Source organism: Oryctolagus cuniculus, chromosome 7, assembly GCF_964237555.1.
Source record: "Oryctolagus cuniculus chromosome 7, mOryCun1.1, whole genome shotgun sequence".
Taxonomy (NCBI): Eukaryota; Metazoa; Chordata; class Mammalia; order Lagomorpha; family Leporidae; genus Oryctolagus; species Oryctolagus cuniculus.
Window position 1 is genome coordinate 17,875,909 of NC_091438.1, and position 22,513 is coordinate 17,898,421.

The 22,513-nt window shown below is 47.2% G+C and overlaps 1 long non-coding RNA gene across 1 annotated transcript in view; it reads left to right on the top strand.

Annotated features, from left to right (window-relative positions):
- The first annotated feature begins 1,803 nt into the window (after positions 1-1,803).
- The window catches only part of LOC138850488 (uncharacterized), a 456,990-nt gene continuing 436,280 nt past the window's right edge, over positions 1,804-22,513 (top strand). The window contains exon 1 of the long non-coding RNA XR_011390299.1: positions 1,804-1,861. This is a non-coding gene — a long non-coding RNA (uncharacterized lncRNA). The remainder of the gene's footprint in view (positions 1,862-22,513) is intronic.

Genomic DNA, 22,513 nt, shown 5'->3' on the forward strand with positions numbered 1-22,513 from the left:
GGCCCAGAAGGTAGCACATCTCTAGAATCTGCCAAGCCACTAGGACCTTGATCACATGGCTGCAGGACACTGCAACAACCCAACCTGAGCACAGGGTGTCAGCCCGCACAGCTGTCAATGTGTGCTTGTGCTATGACTGTGCCATGCAGCGACAGTGGAGGCTGCTTCCTCATTAGCTGCTGTGTATTGAGTGTGATGAGCAGTGGCTGATCTCTTCCCAGGCCCTCTCCTCCTAGGCAGCCACACAGTGTCCAGAGTGGAGGGAACTGCCTCTATGCTGTCTATGACTGATCCCTTATGCACCCCATCCAAACCAGCCAACTCCCCTGGTGTCTCTTCCTTCTTGGTTTCATCTCTGTCATCCTTATCCCACCTGGCTTCTCAGGGAGTTCTTGGAAGTGGATGAAATGGAAACCCCACAAAGTTCACAGCAGGAAACATCTATCACTGGTGCTGTTGACCACCTGCCCAGTGACTCCTGCCTGCCTGAGGGCACTGTGCAAATGTCTCGTGATGCTGAGGACACCCACGGTGTGCTAGGTGTAGACGGGGGACACGCTTGTTCACACATGAAAGAAGAACCTGTCACCATTCTCCCAGGTAGCCTCTCCATTCTTTGTACACAATGACTCTCAGGTGGAGGGTTGCTTTTGAGCACAGGCCCTGCAGACACAAGTTGGTTTCAGTCAGGGTCCAGGTTGTGGCACTGAACAGAGACATCAGGAGAGTCAAGGAGCTTCCCTCCCCTCAGATGCAGTTTGCCTCACTGCACCCTAGCCTATGGGAACATACAGAGGCCCTGTGTAGGAAGTGCCTTTCAGACACTCTAACTTAGAAATAATGCCTGCTGTCACCTGCAGTGATATCATTCTGTTCTGCTACTGTATCCCTGGAGTTCTAGCCCCATGCAGGCTTTGGGTAACACTTCCCATGTGTGGGCCAAGTTGTGATCCTAGTTTCCCTACTTCCATCCCTAGTCTCTATATACTTTAAGACAGCTTATCTTAGCTATGCAATCATCTCAAAACCAGGACACAAAGTCTTTTATACTGTACTTCCTGTACAGTTCAAAAAACATAGCTGAATCCAGCAATGTCCCTACAAAATCAGTGTTCAATGTTTCTCTATAACTGCATAGATTTATTTATATGAGGTGTTATAGAGTTCATTCAGCCTTCTATAGAAACTCCTCTACCCTTATTCACCATGATCAGTGTGATAGGATGAGTCAGTACTATAGCAACACTCCTAGATTTTAGATACATAAATCCTAAAGGGCCTGGGTAGAGAGCTCTTGAATAGCTTGTATTGTTCCCATAGACAAGAGGGAGATTATTCATGAGCAACTCTTAGAATAGCCAAGATTCTCTGTGGCATCAAACAGGTTTCAATTCCAGGAAATGCAGACTCCATGCATAACTCTCTCCCAGTGTTCTACCTCTTCTCCACAGTCAGCAACCTGGGTCCTTTAATGAGAGCAGCCTGATGACTGCAGTTTGCCTCCTAGGAAGTTCTTGGGCTGTGAGCTTAGAATCCCTGAGGACCATTGCAGGCAGTTTCTAAGGGTTCTGGACAGAGGTTATTGAGATGGTGATCCAACTGTGAACAGGGAGATTTGACCCCTAGCCCAGGATGGCTCACCAAGCCCATCTCCTGATGTTGACTTAGTCCTCCTGGAGGATTTCTGTCACAGTCTCCTGTTCTCACACGAGAACAATCTGTCCCCTTGGTAGTAGTGACCATTGGATACCAATATCGGACCCAAAACATGCTTAACATGGTCAATCTCTCTGAATTTGTTTGCAGAAAATCAATATCACGAAGTGGAGGTACAAGAGCAAGTTGTCACATACACTTCCAGGTAACTCGGAGGCAGAGCAGACAGTGTAGCATGGACTACTAGGGAATCGAAATGATGGAGAAACTGGTCACTAGAGCCAGTTGGAACATTCAGCCAATGATGAAATGGCTCTGTTCCTAACGTTCCCTTTTGTATTGTTTCCCTCTATATTCCCCCTTTGAAAATCCCTCACATATTTTAACCTGTAGTCTGATGACAAAGTCACTTCTGTACCTGTGATGCGTGTCTTCAGTGTCTCTGCCCTCCCATCTCAGCAGGGAGCTCCCAGAGGAGCAAGAGCAGGAAGACCCAGATGACTCACTGGACGAGTGCTACCTCACTCCCTCGATTTCTCCAGTCGTTTCTGAGCTTGACCATTCCACATGGAGCAGCTGGTGCTCCCTGGAGCAGCAGGACATGAGTGAGTCCCCCACTGTGAGGTGATACAACCCCCTCTGCTTGCCAAGGAGCCTGCACTATCCTTGCACTCCTCACTGCCACCTGACTGAGAGGGCTCCTGGACATGGGATGGTCTGAGACGTTCTCAGCATCTGTTCTTTTCCAACCAGTCTGTTGCACAGTTGTGGTTGGCCCATCCAGCCTTGCTGTCCTCCCATTCCTTGTGTAGGTTTGTCACTCAGATTCCAGTGCTCAGTCATTGCCAGAAGAATGTCACAGATGCACACCAACCTAAGCAGCAAATCTCATGTTTGTCTCTGCCGTCTGTTCTTAATGAAGCAGACCCCTCTGCCCCCTGCAGCGTTGATCACACGAGTCATTCCCCATCCCTGTCATGTGACATTGTTTCCTGTCAGAGCCAGCAGCATGCTTGTCTCCATTGCAGTCAAGATACTCCCCCTGTTTCATTGAACCCAACCACGTTGTCTGTCCCTTCAAAGTTGGCATCATTTCACCTACCACACATACAGAATATTCTGTCATTCCTTTAGTAGTGTGTCCCCAGGCTGCAAATCTGAGACCTGTGCTTACAGATTCCATGAGTAGCCAAGTTTTCTCTTGTGCTGCACACATGCTCTCTGATACCCAGAACTGAAAATTCACCTGTTCCACCTTTTATCTTATCCTCAATGCAAAAAATATGGTAAACCACAAACTACCAAGATAGCTTGTTTGAGAACCATGGGCACTGCACTTCCTCTCATGGAAAGGAATCACACTAGGAACCAAGCGTCACCAGAGAATATTATTTTAGATTTTATTTTACTTTATGAAAGGCAGAATTAGAGAGAGAAAAAGGGAGAGAGAGAGAGAGAGAGGGGCAACTCTTGCATACTCTGGTCTGCTCCCCACATGGCCACAACGGCATTAACTGGACGAGGCCCAGGGAGGAACTAGGAGTTTCATCCAGGTCTCCTATGTGGGTGCAGGGCCCAAGTACTGGACCATCTTCTACTGCATTCCCAGGTGCATTAGAGGGATCTGGATCAGAAGCAGAACAGCCAGGACTTGAAGCGGCATTCACATGGGATCCTGGGGTTAAAGGCAGCAACTTTACCTACTATGCTACAGTACTCACACTTGGGAAAATTTGTTTCATTTGTGTAGGGAATCAGGTCAGCAATTATTGGTGTGATGACTGGAGGAATAGGGAGGTTTACCTCATTTGTCAAAGAAAAATGAACAAGCTAGTTCCCTCAGAAATGACCTCCACCCTCTAGACAATTCCTATCTGAGGAGTTGGCAGTGACACTGAGGATACTGGTGTGCTGTGCTAGCACTGGACAGCGCATTGTACAGGCTTTGAGGGGATCATCCTAGATGACTGTGCGTATTTGAATTCATTTGCAGAAAAGGAACGTGACAATGATGAAGAGCAAGAGGAAGCACAAGCCCTATCACACTCCAGGTGAGTCTTAGGAACCCTGGGCAGTGAGCTTAGTGCTGACACGGGCAGACTCCAGGTCCAGAGAAGAAGAGCAGTGCCACTGTGCATCTCCCATCCATTGAGCCAACCCAGCAGTACCCCATCAGCACTGCTGTCTGCCATCCTTAGGGTACCACTCTGGGTTTCCACTTCTCCCTACCTTTTCCATGTAGTGACCTGCAGCAGGCTGACTCCATGAAGGAGCCTCTCCAGGGATTCCTTGCCATCATTGCCTCTCTTGTGTGCAGTGAAGGGCAGGGTGCTGCTCACAGGTCTCCTCTTCTCATGAGCTTCTCTGCCCCCCATTAATCACATGAAACCACCCGACAGAAACTAGTGCCTCAGCACTGAGAATAAGACTGACGGCTAAAGCTGTGATAGTCTCCAGTATCCCACAAGGGGAATTCATTGACTCTGCATGTAATTTACATAAATCTATTGAAGCCAGTTTTTGTTTTCCAAATACTCATGGGTACTAGTGGGCCAACTGAGTCATTTCTCCAGGTTGAGTCCCTAATGACCTCATCACAGAGGAAATCCTCTGTTTCTCTCTGCTTCTGTCTCCATGCCCTTTCAATATCTCTGCTACTCACCTATCACCTCAAACCTAATACTCTTTCTCCAAGAAGATGAGAGTTCTGTTTGCCTGTTTACTTTTCATTGACTTCAAGCAGTACAAATAAGCATAAAGACGTCTACAAGCACATAGATCTAATAACATTTAATATTTGGCTGTAGTTGATTCATGTGTAAATATTATATATCTACACATACTTACTATTCTCAGTGAAGGCAGTGGGGTTTCTGTTTCACCTGGCTTTCTGTTTGCCACGTGCTTCATATGAGCACTTCATTTTTCCTCACATGAAAGCTGCCCTGTGTTAACGTTCAGTTCGTCTACTCCAGGTGGTCAGCAAGGACCCTCCTCAAATGGAAGACATTGCATCCTGTCTGCACTGTTAGTAGCCAGTCTTCCCCAGACAGGGACAAAGTTGTGGGTGGCCCCTTGCTCAGCCCAGCCACTTCTGGAAGCCTCCTCTTAGGAACAGCTTGGAAAGGGGCTTTCTGTTCCCTTTATGATTCTCACCCACTTTTCCCTCCCTCCAGTCTCATCAGGGAGATTCCAGAGATTGAAGATCAAGATGTCTCACAAGACTCTCACGGTACGTGTTTGACTCCTGCACTTCTTCCGGAAGCTTCTGACTGGTCCCATTCTAGGAGCACCTGGTCCTCACTGGGAAACAGCCTGTCTGCTCTGCTCTTGTTTTAGACAGTGAGTGCTCCATTGTGAACGGGAACACTCCACTGGTCTCCCACGTGGCCTCTGTAGTCTTGGGTTGGTGCACCTGTGTTGGGTGAGACAGACCACTGTGCACTCAGGCCCCAGGGACTTATCTCGGTCTGGATGTGGCTCTTGGGTGGAGTTTGTTCATAGTCATCAAACGGGGGAATCCCTTGGCTGTCACCAGGCCCACTTTCAAGGTGCAGCTTTTGACATCAAGGCAGGGAAGGAGGGGATGGGAAGGCAGAATGGCAAACACCGAGCCACAACCATCTCTCTTGGAGAGGCTTCTTTAACAAGTCACTGTGATGTTCTTAATTTTAACAACAGTTGCTATTGTAAACAGCATCCTCCAAACTTCTCAGGCTTAAAGCTTTGGCAGTCTGTACAATGTTTCCTTAGTTATCTGATACTAGGTATCCTTGGCCGGCAGACTCTGTTTTCTCTGAAGCAGCTTGGTGCTAACCACAGCAGTCCAGTCCCGCACCTGTGTCCATGGTGTGGTTTTCATCTTCTGCTTAACAGCACTGATTTGTGCTCATATGAGGTCTGTAGTTTTAATCCAGTGTCTAAACTCGGCATTTTTTTCTCATGCAAAGCCGCCATAATCTTGCACCAAGACAGGAATCTATTCAGTATCTGAGTGAGGCTAGGGGTCCCTCATGTCATCACAAGCAGAGTGCCTCTTGTTGAGTAGGAGCCCTAGAGTATGGCTTCATGGGGAGGGGCAGAGAAAAAGTCCAATTTCCTTGAATCTGAGCTTCAATGAACTTTTACACTTTCTCTCAGCACGAATCTTTTGGGTTTGAGGCACCTTCACTCATCAAATCATTCTATAGGAAAATCATGAAATCCTGATGCCCTTCCCTGTTTCTCAATGTTCTGCAGTAGAATTGGCAACGATAGTTCTTCCACCAGTGCTATAGATCAGCAGGCACCTTTTCTTGGTGAGACCATGCACTTTTCCTCTGTACAGATGTACAGAGATGTGCAGAGTCATCCCAGGACACAACGATTCACACCCAGCTATGAAAGCCACTCTCATGGGCATCTGTCCTGTGCTAGACCCTGTGCTGTCCTGATCCCTGCAACGCTTACTGGACCTCTCCTGGTGGAGATTCTGTCCCCACCTTGGGGAGAGGATCCTGAGGCTCAACAAGGTCACTCTCCCAGGTCACCCCACCTTGTGTGCATTGCAATCAGAGACCACTCCTTTGCCTGCCCTTGTCTGTAGGCTCAGTCCACTTGTTTTCAGCAGACATGCCAGCGATGTGGCTGCGATGGGTATTCATACTTAAAACTTTTCTTCTGTAACAAATTGTGTTGAGAGAATTTCAAATATCAGTAGAAAAGTTCTGGTCTGCAAACAAGAACTTCTAAAGGCCCTGCACAACATCTCCCACTAGGAAGGGATTGGTGTGCTTCGTCCCTGAGCAGGGTCTGCACCTCATTGAGGTTCTAGGATAGAACTCCAGCTCAGCATTGCCCAATGGCCTGAAAGTTTCTGGTCTCTCCCCTCGGACTTTTTGCACTCAGGGTCCCAGTGAGGCATGCCCATCTGCATTTCTGTCGAAAGTGGTTGCTGTTTCACAGAACAGAGTTCCCTGGATGAACGTTTCTAGGCTCCAGTTGTGCCTGGGATGTCTGACTGCAAGCATACAGGAACTGCTTATGCTCAGAAAGCCAGAGCAGATTGGTGGGCAGTTTATGTACAGAATGATCCCTTTTGAGAGCAGGTAAACCTTCATCTCTGTCCCTGGTGACTGACTGCTCTGTCCTTGTACTCCTATCCCCACTGAGGATGAGTGAAGTCATTGCTACGTGCCAGACCTACAGACTTGTGGTTGTAGACTCAAAATCCTGAATTGAGCTGTGAGCAGGAATTAGAATTCATGATTGTTTATTTGTTATGGAACAGAGCTGTGACCATTTCACAGCAAGCTCAGCAGCATGTGCCCCGGTGGTGTTTGCTCCCTCCTGGTTGGAACCTTGGAGGATCACTGTCGCCACGTGCTTACTTTTTCTTCAATCCCAAACCTCAGCTCTGCCCTTTGACATCCATGCTTGTCCAGGCCACAGCATCCATATAGGCATCTCTGTCTTTCATGTTCTCAATGGCGTTTCCATTTGAAGATGAATAGACTAGGAAAGAGTTCGTCCAGAAATACATGCTCTTGAATTGCTTGTATTGTTCCCATAGACAAGAGGGAGATTATTCATGAGCAAACTCTTAGAATAGCCAAGATTCTGTGTGGCATCAAACAGGTTTCAATTCCAGGGCATGCAGACTCTATGCATAGCTCTCTCCCAGTGTTCTACCTCTTCTCCACAGTCAGCAACCTGGGTCCTTTAATGAGAGCAGCCTGATGACTGCAGTTTGCCTCCTAGGAAGTTCTTGGGCTGTGAGCTTAGAATCCCTGAGGACCATTGCAGGCAGTTTCTAAGGGTTCTGGACAGAGGTTATTGAGATGGTGATCCAACTGTGAACAGGGAGATTTGACCCCTTGCCCAGGATGGCTCACCAAGCCCATCTCCTGAGTCGACTTAGTCCTCCTGGAGGATTTCCGTCACAGTCTCCCGTTCTCACATGAGAACAATCTGTCCCCTTGGTAGTAGTGGACATTGGATACTCATATCTGACCCAAAACCTGCTTAACCTGGTCATTCTATCTGAATTTGTTTGCAGAAAATCAATATCATGGAGTGGAGGTACAAGAGCAAGTTGTGAGATACACATCCAGGTAACTCGGAGGCAGAGCAGACAGTGTGGCATGGACTACTAGGGAATTAGAAGCCAGACTTCCCCAGATAGGGACAAGGTTGTGGGTGGCCCCTTGCTCAGCACAGCCACTTCTGGAAGCTGCCTCTTTGGAACTGCTTGGAAAGGGGCTTTCTGTTCCCTTTCTGTTTCTCACCCACCTTTCCCTCCCTCCAGTCTCATCAGGGAGATTCCAGAAATTGAAGATCAAGATGTCTCACAAGACTCTCATGGTACGTGTTTGACTCCTGCACTTCTTCCGGAAGCTTCTGACTGGTCCCATTCTAGGAGCACCTGGTCCTCACTGGAGAAACAGCCTGTCTGCTCTGCTCTTGTTTTAGACAGTGAGTGCTCCATTGTGAACGGGAACACTCCACTGGTCTCCCACGTGGCCTCTGTAGTCTTGGGTTGCTGCACCTGTGTTGGGTGAGACAAACCACTGTGCACTCAGGCCCCGGGGACTTATCTCGGTCTGGATGTGGCTCTTGGGTGGAGTTTGTTCATAGTCATCAAACGGGGTATCCCTTGGCTGTCACCAGGCCCACTTTCAAGGTGCAGCTTTTGACATCAAGGCAGGGAAGGAGGGGATGGGAAGGCAGAATGGCAAAAACTGAGCCACCACCATCTCTCTTGGAGAGGCTTCTTTAACAAGTCACTGTGATGTTCTTAATTTTAACAACAGTTGCTATTGTAAACAGCATCCTCCAAACTTCTCAGGCTTAAAGCTTTGGCAGTCTGTACAATGTTTCCTTAGTTATCTGATACTAGGTATCCTTGGCCGGCAGACTCTGTTTTCTCTGAAGCAGCTTGGTGCTAACCACAGCAGTCCAGTCCCGCACCTGTGTCCATGGTGTGGTTTTCATCTTCTGCTTAACAGCACTGATTTGTGCTCATATGAGGTCTGTAGTTTTAATCCAGTGTCTAAACTCGGCATTTTTTTCTCATGCAAAGCCGCCATAATCTTGCACCAAGACAGGAATCTATTCAGTATCTGAGTGAGGCTAGGGGTCCCTCATGTCATCACAAGCAGAGTGCCTCTTGTTGAGTAGGAGCCCTAGAGTATGGCTTCATGGGGAGGGGCAGAGAAAAAGTCCAATTTCCTTGAATCTGAGCTTCAATGAACTTTTACACTTTCTCTCAGCATGAATCTTTTGGGTTTGAGGCACCTTCACTCATCAAATCATTCTATAGGAAAATCATGAAATCCTGATGCCCTTCCCTGTTTCTCAATGTTCTGCAGTAGAATTGGCAACGATAGTTCTTCCACCAGTGCTATAGATCAGCAGGCACCTTTTCTTGGTGAGACCATGCACTTTTCCTCTGTACAGATGTACAGAGATGTGCAGAGTCATCCCAGGACACAGCGATTCACACCCAGCTATGAAAGCCACTCTCATGGGCATCTGTCCTGTGCTAGACCCTGTGCTGTCCTGATCCCTGCAACGCTTACTGGACCTCTCCTGGTGGAGATTCTGTCCCCACCTTGGGGAGAGGATCCTGAGGCTCAACAAGGTCACTCTCCCAGGTCACCCCACCTTGTGTGCATTGCAATCAGAGACCACTCCTTTGCCTGGCCCTTGTCTGTAGGCTCAGTCCACTTGTTTTCAGCAGACATGCCAGCGATGTGGCTGGTTTGGGTATTCACACTTAAAACTTTTCTTCTGTAACAAATTGTGTTGAGAGAATTTCAAATATCAGTAGAAAAGTTCTGGTCTGCAAACAAGAACTTCTAAAGGCCCTGCACAACATCTCCCACTAGGAAGGGATTGGTGTGCTTCGTCCCTGAGCAGGGTCTGCACCTCATTGAGGTTCTAGGATAGAACTCCAGCTCAGCATTGCCCAATGGCCTGAAAGTTTCTGGTCTCTCCCCTCGGACTTTTTGCACTCAGGGTCCCAGTGAGGCATGCCCATCTGCATTTCTGTCGAAAGTGGTTGCTGTTTCACAGAACAGAGTTCCCTGGATGAACGTTTCTAGGCTCCAGTTGTGCCTGGGATGTCTGACTGCAAGCATACAGGAGCTGCTTATGCTCAGAAAGCCAGAGCAGATTGGTGGGCAGTTTATGTACAGAATGATCCCTTTTGAGAGCAGGTAAACCTTCATCTCTGTCCCTGGTGACTGCTCTGTCCTTGTACTCCTATCCCCACTGAGGATGAGTGAAGTCATTGCTACGTGCCAGACCTACAGACTTGTGGTTGTAGACTCAAAATCCTGAATTGAGCTGTGAGCAGGAATTAGAATTCATGATTGTTTATTTGTTATGGAACAGAGCTGTGACCATTTCACAGCAAGCTCAGCAGCATGTGCCCCAGTGGTGTTTGCTCCCTCCTGGTTGGAACCTTGGAGGATCACTGTCGCCACTTGCTTACTTTTTCTTCAATCCCAAACCTCAGCTCTGCCCTTTGACATCCATGCTTGTCCAGGCCACAGCATCCATATAGGCATCTCTGTCTTTCATGTTCTCAATGGCGTTTCCATTTGAAGATGAATAGACTAGGAAAGAGTTCGTCCAGAAATACATGCTCTTGAATTGCTTGTATTGTTCCCATAGACAAGAGGGAGATTATTCATGAGCAAACTCTTAGAATAGCCAAGATTCTGTGTGGCATCAAACAGGTTTCAATTCCAGGGCATGCAGACTCTATGCATAGCTCTCTCCCAGTGTTCTACCTCTTCTCCACAGTCAGCAACCTGGGTCCTTTAATGAGAGCAGCCTGATGACTGCAGTTTGCCTCCTAGGAAGTTCTTGGGCTGTGAGCTTAGAATCCCTGAGGACCATTGCAGGCAGTTTCTAAGGGTTCTGGACAGAGGTTATTGAGATGGTGATCCAACTGTGAACAGGGAGATTTGACCCCTTGCCCAGGATGGCTCACCAAGCCAATCTCCTGAGTCGACTTAGTCCTCCTGGAGGATTTCCGTCACAGTCTCCCGTTCTCACACGAGAACAATCTGTCCCCTTGGTAGTAGTGGACATTGGATACTCATATCTGACCCAAAACCTGCTTAACCTGGTCATTCTATCTGAATTTGTTTGCAGAAAATCAATATCATGGAGTGGAGGTACAAGAGCAAGTTGTGAGATACACATCCAGGTAACTCGGAGGCAGAGCAGACAGTGTGGCATGGACTACTAGGGAATTAGAAGCCAGACTTCCTCAGATAGGGACAAGGTTGTGGGTGGCCCCTTGCTCAGCACAGCCACTTCTGGAAGCTGCCTCTTTGGAACTGCTTGGAAAGGGGCTTTCTGTTCCCTTTCTGTTTCTCACCCACCTTTCCCTCCCTCCAGTCTCATCAGGGAGATTCCAGAAATTGAAGATCAAGATGTCTCACAAGACTCTCATGGTACGTGTTTGACTCCTGCACTTCTTCCGGAAGCTTCTGACTGGTCCCATTCTAGGAGCACCTGGTCCTCACTGGAGAAACAGCCTGTCTGCTCTGCTCTTGTTTTAGACAGTGAGTGCTCCATTGTGAACGGGAACACTCCACTGGTCTCCCACGTGGCCTCTGTAGTCTTGGGTTGCTGCACCTGTGTTGGGTGAGACAGACCACTGTGCACTCAGGCCCCGGGGACTTATCTCGGTCTGGATGTGGCTCTTGGGTGGAGTTTGTTCATAGTCATCAAACGGGGTATCCCTTGGCTGTCACCAGGCCCACTTTCAAGGTGCAGCTTTTGACATCAAGGCAGGGAAGGAGGGGATGGGAAGGCAGAATGGCAAAAACTGAGCCACCACCATCTCTCTTGGAGAGGCTTCTTTAACAAGTCACTGTGATGTTCTTAATTTTAACAACAGTTGCTATTGTAAACAGCATCCTCCAAACTTCTCAGGCTTAAAGCTTTGGCAGTCTGTACAATGTTTCCTTAGTTATCTGATACTAGGTATCCTTGGCCGGCAGACTCTGTTTTCTCTGAAGCAGCTTGGTGCTAACCACAGCAGTCCAGTCCCGCACCTGTGTCCATGGTGTGGTTTTCATCTTCTGCTTAACAGCACTGATTTGTGCTCATATGAGGTCTGTAGTTTTAATCCAGTGTCTAAACTCGGCATTTTTTTCTCATGCAAAGCCGCCATAATCTTGCACCAAGACAGGAATCTATTCAGTATCTGAGTGAGGCTAGGGGTCCCTCATGTCATCACAAGCAGAGTGCCTCTTGTTGAGTAGGAGCCCTAGAGTATGGCTTCATGGGGAGGGGCAGAGAAAAAGTCCAATTTCCTTGAATCTGAGCTTCAATGAACTTTTACACTTTCTCTCAGCATGAATCTTTTGGGTTTGAGGCACCTTCACTCATCAAATCATTCTATAGGAAAATCATGAAATCCTGATGCCCTTCCCTGTTTCTCAATGTTCTGCAGTAGAATTGGCAACGATAGTTCTTCCACCAGTGCTATAGATCAGCAGGCACCTTTTCTTGGTGAGACCATGCACTTTTCCTCTGTACAGATGTACAGAGATGTGCAGAGTCATCCCAGGACACAGCGATTCACACCCAGCTATGAAAGCCACTCTCATGGGCATCTGTCCTGTGCTAGACCCTGTGCTGTCCTGATCCCTGCAACGCTTACTGGACCTCTCCTGGTGGAGATTCTGTCCCCACCTTGGGGAGAGGATCCTGAGGCTCAACAAGGTCACTCTCCCAGGTCACCCCACCTTGTGTGCATTGCAATCAGAGACCACTCCTTTGCCTGCCCTTGTCTGTAGGCTCAGTCCACTTGTTTTCAGCAGACATGCCAGCGATGTGGCTGCGATGGGTATTCATACTTAAAACTTTTCTTCTGTAACAAATTGTGTTGAGAGAATTTCAAATATCAGTAGAAAAGTTCTGGTCTGCAAACAAGAACTTCTAAAGGCCCTGCACAACATCTCCCACTAGGAAGGGATTGGTGTGCTTCGTCCCTGAGCAGGGTCTGCACCTCATTGAGGTTCTAGGATAGAACTCCAGCTCAGCATTGCCCAATGGCCTGAAAGTTTCTGGTCTCTCCCCTCGGACTTTTTGCACTCAGGGTCCCAGTGAGGCATGCCCATCTGCATTTCTGTCGAAAGTGGTTGCTGTTTCACAGAACAGAGTTCCCTGGATGAACGTTTCTAGGCTCCAGTTGTGCCTGGGATGTCTGACTGCAAGCATACAGGAGCTGCTTATGCTCAGAAAGCCAGAGCAGATTGGTGGGCAGTTTATGTACAGAATGATCCCTTTTGAGAGCAGGTAAACCTTCATCTCTGTCCCTGGTGACTGCTCCGTCCTTGTACTCCTATCCCCACTGAGGATGAGTGAAGTCATTGCTACGTGCCAGACCTACAGACTTGTGGTTGTAGACTCAAAATCCTGAATTGAGCTGTGAGCAGGAATTAGAATTCATGATTGTTTATTTGTTATGGAACAGAGCTGTGACCATTTCACAGCAAGCTCAGCAGCATGTGCCCCGGTGGTGTTTGCTCCCTCCTGGTTGGAACCTTGGAGGATCACTGTCGCCACGTGCTTACTTTTTCTTCAATCCCAAACCTCAGCTCTGCCCTTTGACATCCATGCTTGTCCAGGCCACAGCATCCATATAGGCATCTCTGTCTTTCATGTTCTCAATGGCGTTTCCATTTGAAGATGAATAGACTAGGAAAGAGTTCGTCCAGAAATACATGCTCTTGAATTGCTTGTATTGTTCCCATAGACAAGAGGGAGATTATTCATGAGCAAACTCTTAGAATAGCCAAGATTCTGTGTGGCATCAAACAGGTTTCAATTCCAGGGCATGCAGACTCTATGCATAGCTCTCTCCCAGTGTTCTACCTCTTCTCCACAGTCAGCAACCTGGGTCCTTTAATGAGAGCAGCCTGATGACTGCAGTTTGCCTCCTAGGAAGTTCTTGGGCTGTGAGCTTAGAATCCCTGAGGACCATTGCAGGCAGTTTCTAAGGGTTCTGGACAGAGGTTATTGAGATGGTGATCCAACTGTGAACAGGGAGATTTGACCCCTTGCCCAGGATGGCTCACCAAGCCCATCTCCTGAGTCGACTTAGTCCTCCTGGAGGATTTCCGTCACAGTCTCCCGTTCTCACACGAGAACAATCTGTCCCCTTGGTAGTAGTGGACATTGGATACTCATATCTGACCCAAAACCTGCTTAACCTGGTCATTCTATCTGAATTTGTTTGCAGAAAATCAATATCATGGAGTGGAGGTACAAGAGCAAGTTGTGAGATACACATCCAGGTAACTCGGAGGCAGAGCAGACAGTGTGGCATGGACTACTAGGGAATTAGAAGCCAGACTTCCCCAGATAGGGACAAGGTTGTGGGTGGCCCCTTGCTCAGCACAGCCACTTCTGGAAGCTGCCTCTTTGGAACTGCTTGGAAAGGGGCTTTCTGTTCCCTTTCTGTTTCTCACCCACCTTTCCCTCCCTCCAGTCTCATCAGGGAGATTCCAGAAATTGAAGATCAAGATGTCTCACAAGACTCTCATGGTACGTGTTTGACTCCTGCACTTCTTCCGGAAGCTTCTGACTGGTCCCATTCTAGGAGCACCTGGTCCTCACTGGAGAAACAGCCTGTCTGCTCTGCTCTTGTTTTAGACAGTGAGTGCTCCATTGTGAACGGGAACACTCCACTGGTCTCCCACGTGGCCTCTGTAGTCTTGGGTTGCTGCACCTGTGTTGGGTGAGACAGACCACTGTGCACTCAGGCCCCGGGGACTTATCTCGGTCTGGATGTGGCTCTTGGGTGGAGTTTGTTCATAGTCATCAAACGGGGTATCCCTTGGCTGTCACCAGGCCCACTTTCAAGGTGCAGCTTTTGACATCAAGGCAGGGAAGGAGGGGATGGGAAGGCAGAATGGCAAAAACTGAGCCACCACCATCTCTCTTGGAGAGGCTTCTTTAACAAGTCACTGTGATGTTCTTAATTTTAACAACAGTTGCTATTGTAAACAGCATCCTCCAAACTTCTCAGGCTTAAAGCTTTGGCAGTCTGTACAATGTTTCCTTAGTTATCTGATACTAGGTATCCTTGGTCGGCAGACTCTGTTTTCTCTGAAGCAGCTTGGTGCTAACCACAGCAGTCCAGTCCCGCACCTGTGTCCATGGTGTGGTTTTCATCTTCTGCTTAACAGCACTGATTTGTGCTCATATGAGGTCTGTAGTTTTAATCCAGTGTCTAAATTCGGCATTTTTTTCTCATGCAAAGCCGCCATAATCTTGCACCAAGACAGGAATCTATTCAGTATCTGAGTGAGGCTAGGGATCCTTCATGTCATCACAAGCAGAGTGCCTCTTGCTGAGTATGGGTTCATGGGGAGGGGCAGAGAAAAAGTCCAATTTCCTTGAATCTGAGCTTCGATGAGGTTTTACACTTTCTGCAGGAATCTTTAGGGTTTGAGGAACCTTCACTCATTAAATCATTCTATAGGAAAATCATGAAATCCTGATGCCCTTCCCTGTTTCTCAATGTTCTGCAGTAGAATTGGCAATGACAGTTGTCCCCCCAGTGCTATAGATCAGCAGGCACCTTTTCTTGGTGAGACCATGCACTTTTCCTCTGTACAGAGGTACAGAGATGTGCAGAGTCATCCCAGGTCACAGTGATTCACACCCAGCTATGAAGGCCACTCTCATGGGCATCTGTGCTGTGCTAGACCCTGTGCTGTCCTGATCCCTGCAACGCTCACTGGACCTCTCCTAGTGGAGATTCTGTCCCTACCTTGGGGACAGAAAAGTTCTGCTCTGCAAACAAGAACTTCTAAAGGCCCTGCACAACATTTCCCACTAGGAAGGCATCGGTGTGCTTCATCCCTGAGCAGGGTCAGCACCTCATTTATGTTCTCTGTTAGAACTCCAGCTCAGGAGTGCCCCATGGCCTGAAAATTCCTGGTCTCTCCCCTCGGGCTTTTTGCAGTCAGGGTCCCAGTGAGGCCTTGAACTTGTCTTTGCCACTAACCAGTGGTTGTGTGGCTTTGTCTCAGAAACACCCGGTGCCAGGGCTGGGCAGTCATGGGGAGGAAGGCAAGTGCACAGACACTGTCTCAGGAGGGAGATGTGTGTGCTAGGCCAAAGCAATGCCTTACAGCCCACCTGGGATTTCTTCCTGACTTTTGTGTTTCACCTTAGCTTGTCTCTCCATTCTTCAGGTGCCTGTAACTATATTCCCCCTTCAACTGACCAGAAAATTGATGGCCACATCATATATATTATTATCTATATGGCAGGCACTGAAGGCATATATCCTATGAATCGATGTGCTTGGTGTATGTTCAGGAAAGCATGTGCATGTATGAAATGCATGTGTTCTTGTGCTAGTGTTGTCCATTCCTGCTGTGAGTGGTCCCCTGTCCTTGTCTCTCATTACAATGCCCTCCAGGTTAGATGATCCTGCTCCATCCCCCCAAACCTTCAACAGATATCCAGTGTGGTTTCTGTGCCTTAAAAGCTTAAGAGCTGTGTGTTTTATTAGTCCCACTTTGTTGAATATTGTGATCATCTGAGCCATGTTTATTACTTTTGCCTAGTGATAAATTATCAGTGAATATGTATGATATCAACCCAAATGCGCAGCGCGCTGGCTGTGGCGGTCATTGGAGGGTGAACCAACGGCAAAGGAAGACCTTTCTCTCTGTCTCTCTCACTGTCCACTCTGCCTGTCAAAAAAAATAATCAACCCGAATGAAAATATTTTCGTGTCTGTGCAGGACATGACTGTCCAGGGCCCCTTTCCTTACTTGTTGTCCCTCTGCTGCAGGCCTGACTGCCAGAGAGAGAGCATGAATACCAATCCTGATGGCTGTGGTTCTATTTCAGAACTGAGTTTTGTTGCTGCCCCTGAGAGGAAGACCCGCTCCCAGCTGGAGGGAGGTCCTCTCGAAGATCCCATCACCAGCAAGTGTGAGAGTCATAGCATCAGCCCAAGCAGTGTCCCAAGTACCCCAAAAGAAAATGATATCAAAGGAAAATGGAAGCCCAGGAAATGCAAACTGGCCTGCAGGTTCCCTGGCCTGGAGATGAAGGGAAAACCACAGCCCACAGAGAGGAAAATCATGTGCCGATTCCCCGGCCAGGAGATGAAGGGAAAACCACAGACCAACATGTGGGCACTGACCTTCAGATTCCTGGGCCTTCACGCCTAGACAGAGGTAATCCTGTGTATGTGTCTGAGATGTACGTATTCCTTCTTACACTGGGCACAGATTATAGCTCATTTCTGTTTGTTCAGATAGGGTAGAACTGTAACCTATCTGTTTGGATCAGTAATTTGAAATAGAAGATACAGTAAGAAATCCTTGTCATGTAGAAACCTGACCCACAAAATAGGATACCTCCCCTCATAATCAAGTTAAAATGTTTACAGTTGAACTTCTCTCCCTAAAACATGCTGTTCACCATCCACTCACTTGATTGCAAGTCCTCTATTGGGTTGAGAAATATACATTGAACAATCACATTTTATCTGATCTTATTCCTAGGCCAATTTCCAATGCAGATTCTTAGGTCTCATTCTCCAATATTTGTCCTTCCCTCTGACCAGTATACAAACAGGATATTCTCAAAAAGAAAATTTCTTAGGGGAACTGAAAAAAAATGGGGAAACTCTAGGATGACTAAAGAGTGCCTGTTTTAAAGTTCATGTTCCCTTCAGAGTCGAGTGAGTGAGCTATTAGGCACACAGCAGAATGGTCCTAGGTGTAACTAGATGTGGAATCATCTTCACAGAAACCTGGTGTCTGTTCTATTGACATGAGTTGTGCTGTGGTTACACTCCCAGTTCTGTTTGCTTACTGCAGAAAACTAATCCATTTCTAATGCACCAGAGAGCAGGAGGAAGTGGGGAGACATCACCCTCTCCTGGTTGGGAGAGGTCAAGGGCCCTGGTTCCCCAGCACTGCAGAGCTGGGCTGGAGTTCAGGGCAGGACTCTGCTCATTTGGCTGCCGCTTCCCTCTCAGCAGCCCAGGGCTCCCCTTCAGCCAGTCTCCCCACTGGAACTGAGTTTGTCCGGCCTCTGCCCCACTGAGGCCCAGATGCAGGCTCAGCACTCACCTGGACCTGACCCAGCTCTCCTTTGATTTTTCTTCTCTCCCTCTTTCAGATCCCAAGTACAGTTGGAAGTACAGAACAGTATTGCTGATTGTAACATCCCCACCTCTTCCAAACATCTACCACAGGAGCTCCGCTTCAACAGCAACCAAAACACCAAGAACGCAATTTCAACACCATGAACTGCCCTCGGCTGTTTTTATCCACTAGGCTGCTTCCCTGAGAGCTGGCACAGTCTTCAACTCCAATCCGAGTAAACACCTAAGGAGACCCAGGCCTGACTCCACAGCTGCTCTGGAGAGAACACCACCTGGCTCCTCTCCAACTGCCTCCTGTAGAGATCTGAGGTCAGGAGGAGTTGGAAGCAAACAGCACAGGACTCTGGGCACACACTGCCTTTGGATGGGGTGAGCTCGGTGTGGGCAGTGTCAGAGACACAGCGCCCTGTGCACAAGGCTGCATGTGAGCAGAGGAGAGGATCCGACTCTGCAGGACGTGGGCCCTGACCCAGACAGCTGGCCCTCTCCTGCACACAGCCAGCGTTCCGCATGGAGGACAGCAGGAGGAGGAGATTTTGGGGCTCAAAAGGACAGGAAGGGTCTCTTTCCTCCTTTTGAACCCCAACCATCTCCCCCTTCTGCTGTCTTCCATGATGGGAACGCTGACTGTGTGAAGGCGCAGGCCAGGTGTCTGGCTCGGGGTCTGCATCCTGAGGATCTCTGATGCTTTCCTAAATTTTACACTCAGCCTCACTCTGGCCAAGCACCCGATGCAGGGAGTGCCGTGTGCTCCCTCCCACACCCCCGCAGGAGGCAGAGAACATCTTGTGTGCCCATCAGGTCCCCTGACCCTGGCATCGGTCAGTTGGTGAAAGCTGTCTGTTGATCTGTACATCCTAAAGATGTGCTCCTTCCTCTGTATCCTAACAACTGTGGAGAGGGTGACCCCTCAGAGCCTGAGCAAAAAGGGAGTGAGCAGCGGCCCTGGCAGAGGTCCAGTCATCAACCCAGGAGGTGGCCATCGATGGGCATGATAACAGCAAGTTCATGGTGATGAATGCAGCAGTGTGGCCAGAAGGGGCCAGGTGGGCGAGGTGGACTGAGCCTGCATCAAGGAACCGAACACCTCTCTGAACACTCCTCTCTCCACACCCAGAGTCAGGCAGCACAGATGCGGGCAGGACCTCGTCACGAGGATGCTCATCTCTTACAGCTGCTGGTCCTGCCAACTCCACTCAGTGTTGCAGGAGAACTGGGGGCTCCTGATGCAGGACGTGGGCCAAGGCATCCAGAGCCCCAGCAAACAGCAAGGCCGTGTTCCTGCCGGCCTGAGGCAGCTGCAGGACGAGGAGGGGCCATATGCCTGTCCCCCCCGACTTGGAAAATCGAGTCCTCGCAGATTCTGGACTCCCGCTGCTTAGTAGGTGCTCCTGGTCCAAGAACAATCTGAGCCAATGGCACCGCTGCCCTGTGGTGGACCTGTTTCTCACAGCTGCCATTCTTACTTCCACTGTCTGTCATACCTGTGATGACACAATTGTTTTCCTTTCATGAAAATTGGGATCCCAGGGAGGGAATTAAGTTTCCACCTGAGTGTGCCTCCTCTCAGTGTAACAGCTGCCTTAGACATCCTGTCAGCACATCTTGGGCTCCTAAAATCTACATCTTCTCATTAAGATATCGCTGTCCAGGCCCAGAAGTGTCTCCAGTGTCCTGGAGTGTAACTGGAATTTCAAAAATTTTGATTCAGGTCCCAATACATATTCCCCATTTTAGTTAAGTGTTTTTAAAAAGAAAAATTCAAAAAAATTTAAAAATTTGAAAAGTAAAAAAAAATTTAAAGTAAAAATAGAAAAGAAAAATGGTACTGCATTGTTTTTTAAAAGGGAAAAAGAGTAAAAAAATTAAAAATTTAAAAATTGTTAAAAAATTTAAAAAGAAAAGATTATAAAAATGTCATTTAAGTGTTTTTGAAAATAAAATACTGAAAAAATAAAATTAAAAAGTTTAAAAACAATAAAAAACAAAAAATAGGAAAATACTAATAGGAAAATTAAAATATCACTTCATTTTAGTTACTTTTTAAATAGAAAAAAGTTAGAAATATATATAAATTAAATTTTTTTAAAATTTAAACTCAGCAAATAAAAGTAAAATTCCATTTCAGTTCAGTGCTTTTGTAAATACAAAAATGCTAAAAGAATTTTAAATTTAAAACTGATTATACTTTGCAAATGACAAAAGAGAAAAACAATTATTCAGAACTAGTGTAAAATGTCATTCCTATTCACTGTTTCATTTAATGGAGACAATGCCAAATAATTAAAATTTAACAACTTCGCAAAAATTTTAAACTTAAAACAAAAAAAGCAATACTAAGGAAACAACGTGCAATGCCATTTCAGTTAGTTATCTTTCAAAAAGAAGAAAATGCTAAAAAGAAATGAAAAAATTTCAAATCAAAAAGAAATTACTAAGAAGAAAAAAAAATGCCGCTTCAGTAAAATGCCACAATGCAACAACAACAAAAAATGTAAAATTTGTTTTTGCTTTCTTTGACAACTCAAATTGGATTTCAACAACTGACCACTGATGATGACAAGTTATTCAGTACCTCCAGAACAAACCGCCTGGTAATTTATGCCAAGAGACAAATCAGCAGTCATCTAGGTTTTTCCTTGGATACCACTTTCACCATCCCTAACTTAGATGAAAATCTCTGCAGAAATTTTACAAACTCTTTGCTGATTTTGATACCTGCTTTTACTTTTGTTCTGTATAAAAATCATACACTTTGGATAATAAAATTTCAGAGTTGAAATAAAAAGCTTTGGAGAGTGCTGCTTGGAGGATATACAAATCTCCTGTTTGAAAATGGCCTTCCTTTAACAATTTTACCATGCATTAACCATTCATGCCTGTGTCAGTTATTATAGTCAAGTTTAATACTATATTTCTAATAGAATTCTTCCTGAAGACTGGATCCTGGCATTCTGTAGTTCAAAAGCATTCTCACCCCAATGTGGAATGTTATTGCAAATATCCTGTTAGCCCATACCATTGAATTTTTTTCTCTATCACTTGCATTTTTTAATTTCAGTGTTATAATACATTACATCTCATATTGGGTGTGCTGATGTTTTACCCTTGTCTCTCTCTCTCTCTCTCTCCCTCTCTCTCTCTCTCTCTCTCTTTATTTATATATGAAGTAGATTGCTTTTCTCAAGCCATAGCAGAGAGCCAGATCAGAAGAGGAACAGTCGGGTCTTGAACCAGAGTCCACATGGGAAGCAGGCACTGTAGGTGCAGTGCCAGAACCAGGTTTTCCAATATTTAAAGAGATTGATTTATTTACCTGCAAGGCAAACATAAGAGAGAGGGAGAGCTACATAGAATGAAACACACACACACAGAGATGTTCCATCTGATTCACGTCTCAAATGCCTGCGGCAGCCACGGCTAAACCAGGCTGAAGTAAGGAATCCAACAACTTGAGCCATCTGCTGCCTCCCATTACTACAGGAAATATGGCTTAGAAGCAGCTGGGTCTTGAACTCTGACATGGAAGCCGCTGTCACACTGATGGCTTTACCCAGGGTCCCACGATGTCAGCACCTGCCTTCTTTAAAAAAGAGTGTATTGAAAAGCAGCATTACAGTGAAGAGGCAGAGGATGAACAGTGGGAGAAAAGGGAGAGGGAGGTGGTGGTGCTGGGGTGGAGAGAGAGAGAGAGAGAAATACCTTCCATCTACTGGTTCACTCCCCTAAGGCCTGCAAATTCAGGGAAAACCTCCTGGCTGCCTTGAATGTTTCCATTCCTGCACTTGGGACTCCAGGCCAGAATCAAAGTGTCTCTCCATGAAGTCCAGCCATCTGCCAGCAGGTCTTGGGACTTCCTAGCCTACATGACCATATGACACAGTGCCTTATCCCATGATGCCCTTGGGATCCAGGGGACCACAAGTGCAGATTCCATTCGCAGTGATTTTGAAAATTGAAAAAGAATGCATCTGTACTGGCCATATACCATCTTTTTCCTCTTGAATTCTTCTACACACAGTATACCATCTACATCATAGTCTCTTTAGGTATTATAAGATATCTAGGGACAACTGAAAACATACGGGAGAATATTTGGTCCAATGCAAATGCTCCCACATTTATGTATAGGACTTTAGGCCCCAGGTCTAACCCAGTGCTGGAGGCCACAGGAAAACAACAGGAAAAGCACACTATGTTGCATTTTCAAAGCACCCAGCCCTAGTAACCTCCATGAAACTGAGGGAAGCTGAGCTTCCCTGTGGGGCACTTGGGGTCACTCCTCCAACTTCTGAGAGGGCTCTCCAGACAGCAGCAGTTGAGGTGAGTGGGCAGAGGTGGCTCCCAAATGGCGGGTTTGCACCCTGGACCTCACAGGGACGTCTGCACCCTGCACATCAGGTCCCCAGGAAATGCCCTGAGAACATGTAGCAGACTCTTTTTATTTTAGAGAACTTTGATTCTTTTTTAAATTTTATTTATTTATTATGATTTTTTTGACAGGCAGAGTGGACAGTGAAGGAGTGAGAGAGACAGAGAGAAAGGTCTTCCTTTGCCGTTGGTTCACCCTCCAATGGCTGCCACGGCTGATGAGCTGTGGCTGGTGCACTGCGATGATCTGATGGCAGGAGCCAGGTGCTTCTCCTGGTCTCCCATGGGGTGCAGGGCCCAAGCACTTGGGCCATCCTCCACTGCACTCCCTGGCCA